The sequence below is a fragment of the Hevea brasiliensis genome, chromosome 6 (assembly GCF_030052815.1).
Source record: "Hevea brasiliensis isolate MT/VB/25A 57/8 chromosome 6, ASM3005281v1, whole genome shotgun sequence".
NCBI lineage: Eukaryota > Viridiplantae > Streptophyta > Magnoliopsida > Malpighiales > Euphorbiaceae > Hevea > Hevea brasiliensis.
Window position 1 is genome coordinate 22,995,784 of NC_079498.1, and position 6,835 is coordinate 23,002,618.

General features: G+C 37.4%; 1 pseudogene; it reads left to right on the forward strand.

Moving 5' to 3' along the window:
- Nucleotides 1-257: 257 nt before the first annotated feature.
- Nucleotides 258-2,342, forward strand: LOC110648016 (endochitinase PR4-like; annotated as a pseudogene).
- The last annotated feature ends 4,493 nt before the right edge of the window (nt 2,343-6,835 follow it).

Below are 6,835 nucleotides of genomic sequence, written 5' to 3' on the forward strand. Positions count from 1 at the left end.
AGAAAATTGACTCATTATATCACTGATTTAGAAAATGGCCGTAAAAAAAGACAATTTCTCCTTTGGCAAAGTTGATGAACGAAGTCGATTAGTAGCGAGGCTAGTCATCCCAGTCTACACGTACTTTTAGTGTAGCCTCCGGCCAAGATTCTGTATGTTCAAATTAAATTTTCCAGGATAATAACACTACAAATATCTTGCTCTCAATCTCCTTTTTTCATCACAATTTTCACTCGATCACCTGCTCTTAAAAATTAATGGCACCCCTTAAGATGAGAAAAAATCTTCTACCCATCATTGTAGCCATTATTGTGGCGGCAGGAGCCATGCCCAAAATTGTAGTGGCTCAGAATTGTGGTTGTGCACCCAATCTATGCAGTAGTAAATACGGCTACTGTGGCACTGGTGACGCTTATTGCGGCGAAGGATGCAGAGAGGGTCCTTGCTATGCTACGCCTACGCCCACCACACCATCAGGCGATTTTTCGGTGGCTGATGTTGTTACTTCTGATTTCTTTAACGGGATTATCAATCAAGCTGGTGGGTACTGTGCTGGCAAGAACTTCTATACCCGCGATGCATTTCCAAGCGCGAGATTGCTGCTTTTTTTGCTCATGTTACGCATGAAACCGGACGTAAGAATTATTTTGCAGCAATATTAGTCATACTTTATGCATTGAAACTCATTTTCAATAATGAACTAACAAGAAACTAACATTTTGTTTTTGTAGACTTCTGCTACATCGAGGAGATGGATGGAGCCTCCAAGGATGACTAATGTTCACCCTGTCGTAACCCAGGGTTTTGGGGCGACAATTAGAGCCATTAACGGTGCAGTTGAATGTAATGGTGGAAATTCCGCCACTGTTCAGGCTCGTATTGGGTATTACACTGATTATTGTAATCAGTTTGGTGTTTATCGTATTGGGTATTACTTCTTATTAATGAATTGTTAAAATTTTTATGTATAAAAAAATGAAAATCCCCAATTGCCCATCAAAACAGAATCTGAAAAATAATTTAATAGAGTTATCAGATATTATCAATTGGTTAGCCTTTTCAATTCTATGAAATAGTGACTTCTCATAATATCATACCAAACTATTTAGACTATAGAGACTTCCAGTCCACACGTCTCCTTTTCCACCTTGAACTGCAATTCTAGCAATTAAGCAGCCTCAAAGCTTCTGTGAACTCTATAAATACCACCTCTAATTCTCATTTGCAAGCATGCCACTCATCACTTTTTCACTTAACTCTATTTAGGCCAATCTCTCTCAAAATGTTAACCCACAACAGCATGATGAACCTTCTGTTTACCATCACCCTGGCAATAATTCTTGCAGGAGCCCTCCCTAAAAATGTCATGGGCCAAGGTGTCTCGGTGCCAGACCTTGTGACACCAGCTTTCTTTAATGGCATAATCAATCAAGCTCCTGCAGGTTGTGCTGGAAAGAACTTCTACTCAAGGGATGCTTTTCTTAAAGCTCTCAATTCATATCCTCAATTTGGAAAATTAGGTTCCGCTGATGATTCTAAACGGGAAGTTGCTGCCTTTTTTGCTCATACCACCCATGAGACTGGATGTAAGTGCATGTCTTTTCTAATTTCTTTTCTTGTTTTTCATGAACTTTATATATGCTGATGTGTTTTCTGCTTCTTGTTTTCTTTTTCATGTCAGATTTCTGCAACAAAGAGGAGCAAAATGTTCCTGCTAATGAGAACTACTGCGATACAAACTTCCCAGATTATCCATGTACCCCAGGCAAGAGATACTTCGGGCGCGGTCCACTTCAACTAACATGGAACTACAACTACGGAGCAGCTGGTAAAAGCATCGGTTTTGATGGGCTGAACAATCCTGAAATTGTGGCCACAGATCCTGTCATATCATTCAAGACTGCCTTATGGTATTGGATGCAAAATGTCCGCCCTTCTGTGACCCAAGGATTTGGAGCTACAATTAAAGCCATTAATGGTGCTGTTGAATGCAATGGAAAAGAACCTGCCAAAGTTCAAGCTAGAATTGATCTCTACACTAAATATTGTGGCCAATTTGGTGTTTCTCCAGGGGGTAATCTCCAATGCTGAGATACTTTTGTATTGAAGAAGTCAGAATAATAAATGCACGTACGCCAATCCTGCTAGCTTAGTTGATATCCTTATCTAGGAGAAGGTCGAGTTTGAGTTTTCTTATTGGTCAATAGACATGTCCTGTATTGACTGAATTATTATGTGAGGTGGGATTGTAAAAGAGGATGAGTATCCTCCCATTGTATGTGAGCTTGCTGCGCGTGCACATAAATAATAGAAATATATAATAATTGCATCATTTTCTCTAATTAATTTCCCTTTCATCTTTTATTTTTCATTTTTTTGAAGGGTTTTATTTTCATTCTTAAGAAGTAATAAATGATCATCCAAGGGTTGGCTAGGTCAGTAAGCATGTGTATTCTTCACTTGATTATATTAGAATTTAACTCTTAGACTAGCACCCAATGACAAATCCATGGGATTGACAGGGACCACTGTTCTCCCCTAGTATTTTAATTTTTAATGGCGAGTAGATTGAATGTAAGCATACTTTTAATATTTTTTTCTAAAAAAATATTTCAATAAAAGTGTGAAATAATTATTTTTATTTATTCACTCAATTAAAAAAAATAATTTATATTCCTAAAAAAAATTTAAAAGTTATTTTTATTGATTCAACTAAAATAAAAAAAAATTAATGACTTATTTTTTAAAATTATTTTTAATAAGAAAAAAATAAATTAAAAAATTAAAATTATAAATAAAATACATTAAAAGTTAAAAGAAAAAAAAAAACATGATCAATTTATGTAGCTTTTGTAACACCCCAAAATTTTAATTTTTATGAGCATTTTAGTATTTTAATTTTATTTAAATTTTAGGAATTTTTTTGAGATTTTTCGGATTTTAAAAATCGGGTTCGATTTTCCGAAAATATAAACTTTGATGATTTTTAAAAATTAATTTAAAGACCACGTGGCAAAACTAAAAATATATTTGGAGTCTACGTATTTTTCTGAGTTTTCTGAAATTTTTCGAATTTTGGACCTCGCTTTCCCGGCGAGTAAAAATTCAAAATTGCAGATTTCAATCGAACCGCCGAATCGGATCGGACCGGTCGAATCAGACCGTCTTCTTCTCTTTTCTCCTCCTCCCGCGTCGCACGACCCTCTCCTCTTCTCTCTCTCTTTCTCTCTCCTCCTCCTCCCTTGCCGCCGCCTCCCCTGCGTCCCCACCTCGCTGGCGCCCCACCTCGGCCCTTCCCCACGGCCGGCCGCCGCCTGGAACGCCGGAAAACAGCCTTGGAAGGGACGCGCAGCGCGCGCGGGCCGTTTCGACTTCTCCGGCCAAAATCCGGCTGATTCGGCCACCAATCGGACCGGGTCTTGTGTCTAAAATCATCTACTCGGCGAGAGCTTTCCATTGACACCAAGAACGCCGAAATCCATCCAGCGGTTTGTCCAATTTTTGCTCGGGAAGTTTTTAGCCCATTTTGACTTTTGGGCTAGATTTCTCGAAAACCGTGAATCCCACGAGAAAACCGAGGCTACCAGCACGCTCCACTCGTCGAGAGCTTCGCAACGACATAAATTTCGAATTTTTCCGACACCGTTTTTCGGTGGGTCCCACGGAACTTCGCAGTGTTTTTTCGAGCATTAAATGAGCTTAGTAATTTCTGAAAAACTTATGTACTAACCCCCGTGTTATGGGCTTCGTGTAGGTATCCTCAATTCGCGGAGATTCGGCGATTGGCCGGTTCATGAATTTCCTACGCATGCACTGCTACTGGAAAAGTCTCCGAATTGGACTGAGGTTTTGGCTACCCCCATTGTCGACGTCCCGAAAAGGCCCTCAAGTCGGAATCGGCAAAGGTAAACCCGAACCTTGCTTTTTCGTAATTTTCTAGTGCTTAAATAGGATTAAAAATCCATAAAATATTCGTGGTAGCTTAGAAAATTACGATTCTTTTTGCAATAGCTTAGTAATATTGCTAAGGACCGCGGGGCAAAGTTTTATAATTTTTAGAGCTTGTTTGGGCAGTTTTTGCAAAAATGATCAATAATAAGGACTAAATTGAAATTTTGCGTATTGTGATGGATGACTGATTTGATGGGCCAGGAGGGGCTGTGTGATATGATTGAACTGTGGATATATGGATTGTGAATATAGAAGTGTGTTTTGAGCCATTTTGCAGGTTGGGTAGGTCCTAGGTATAGGGGAGACTCTGCCGGATTTTCGGCACGACTTAGGACGTATTGGTCTTTTTCTTTGTTTGTATTGAGTCAAATTTATTAAATGATTGTAATAAAATTGTCAGGTGAGCCGGGACAGCCTTCTTCCTCCGCCCAGCCGCCTCAGTGACCATCGTCAAGTCTGTGAGTAGAATATTAATTTTAATTGTAATTTCGATATTATTATATGTTCAAGCATGCCCATGCATCACTTATATGCATATATTTATGTAGTTAAACTCTAGGCACGATTTATGTTGCATTCATAATCATGATGTGCCATGGATGGTGTTGTGGTAATTTGGAGCAGTGTGCGTGCGTGTGATGTGGTGTGGACGATGGATAGGACGGGTAGTCACGGCTTGAGTACTTCGCTGGGACCCGATCCTTCGGGGGGTAGTCACGCTTGAGTAATTCACTGGGACCTCGATTTGGTTATTAAGTGGAAGTCCGAAATGAGTAATTCGGCACCAAAGTTGGATTTAAGAGAGTCGATAGGGATCACTCCATATGTTATGATTGATACTACAGGGTGTGTGAGTGCTCCAAATTACCTTTTTGATGTTATGATGTGAAAATGTTGTTGATGTTGCATTTCACTCTACAGGGTGCATTAGTTTTAGATAGTTATAGGGATTATGGTTAAAATTGATATTTTACTCTCTGAGTCGAACGCTCACTCCTGTTCAAAAATTTTTACAGGCCGCAGGAGGATATTTTTTGAGGTTAACCTGCTTTCTCCCTCGCAGGTCAATTATTATTGTTTGTATAAACTTGTTAAATCTTAAAATTTCCGCATGTGTTAGAAATGTTTATTTGATTTGGGTCTGTAAACTAAATTATTATTTTGGGACTTGTAAACTTAATATGCTATGCATGTTTGATGGATGGGATGAGGGAGTTGAGCTCCCATTTATTTTTATGTTGATGAGTATGTGGAGGGTGAGCTGAGCTCCCCAAATGACTATATATTGTGTTTACAGGTCGGGTGAGTCAAAAACTCCCCGTTGGAAAGTCCATTTTATGGCCGGACTCTGTCCGTTTGTTTTCTTGAAATTGAGCCCAAATGGGCCTTAGAATTGGATAAATGAACAGTTAGGCTTACTACGGGCCTCGGGGGCTTTAGGCTGGCCCAGGTCCTAGTGCCGGTTCGGCCCATAGGTTGGGTCATGACAGCTTTTTTTTCTTTTAATTTCTTTTTGTCTATCAGAGTAGCTGGTTAATTATTTTCAATATTGAATTATAATTCCTGACAGAAAGTTCAGCACAGAATTGCTTGTGATAGCGGACAAAATAAATGAAGTAAATTTGAAACTCTGTTCACTGTATATTATAAATTTTCAATGCATATATAGCTCTGTTAGGCCTTATTAATTATTTTTTTAATTATTTCATATATATTGTTAGGCCTAGTATAAATTGATCCTTGGATTGTATGGTAGGTTCACTAATTTATTTGGAGTGCATTTATTTTAAGTTTAAACTCATATAAAAATGAACATAATAATTATTAAATTAAATATTTGTATTGATATATATATAAAATTAATTAAAATGTGTATAAAAAGTAAATAAATTTAAATATAAATATTTAATTCGATAATTGTTATGTTCATTCTCAGGTGAGTTGGAGTAAAACACACATATATCCATGCAAAGTAAAACATCAAATATCAGGACTCAAAAGTTTACCAAAATTAAATTGGTGTTGTCGATTGATGAAATGAGAACTGGCCCACCCATGATTGGACCAGGCCCATTTATCAAAGGCCGAGGCCATCTAATTTGCTGCGGGTGTAGAGGGGAGATAGTTCATACTTCCCTTCGGATTTGCTTCTCCTAACTCTGGTTGAGCACAAGACTATCCCGTAATGCATTACGTGGGCAGCATCTTTATGGGCCAATACGCACGCTAGAAGCAGTAGTTGAAAAACTGCTGGAATAAAATGCTAGGCGGGAGCCATTTTTGAAGGTTACGAAGTTTGCATGTGCCGTATAAGGAGAGAGAAATAAAGTTTTTGAGTTCGAATGACTGTAGAATTAGGACCTCAAAGTATAATGGACTGAGCTTGAAGGAGGAAGACTCATAAACTCGGCGTAAGGAGATGTGACCCATGAGCTAGTTAAGGAAAGTTAGATTCTGAGTAGAGAGTCAAGAAGAGGCAGACCCAATTTGATGAGCCAACTCATGTAATGACCACTGAGTCCTATGATGGGATGTGAGGAATTCTTGCATGGGTCGGAAATAAAAGAAAAGAAAATTATATGATTAATTGATTTCATACAAAGTATAGTATAATTACTCTGTTACAGAAAATAGAATAATTTCACATAAATTTATCACTTATCTTATTTAGATTTTCATAAAATATTCTTTTTTCCATAAATTAATTAATTATGAAAATTTTATTAACTTAACAAAAAAAATAATAAGTTTCCTCAAATAAAAAAGCACATATAATATTTTTTAGAAAAATTTAAGAGATGAAGTTACATGAAGATTTTTTTTTCGTTAAGTTAATAAAATTTTTATAATTAACTATTTTATAAAAAAAATAATCATTTTACAA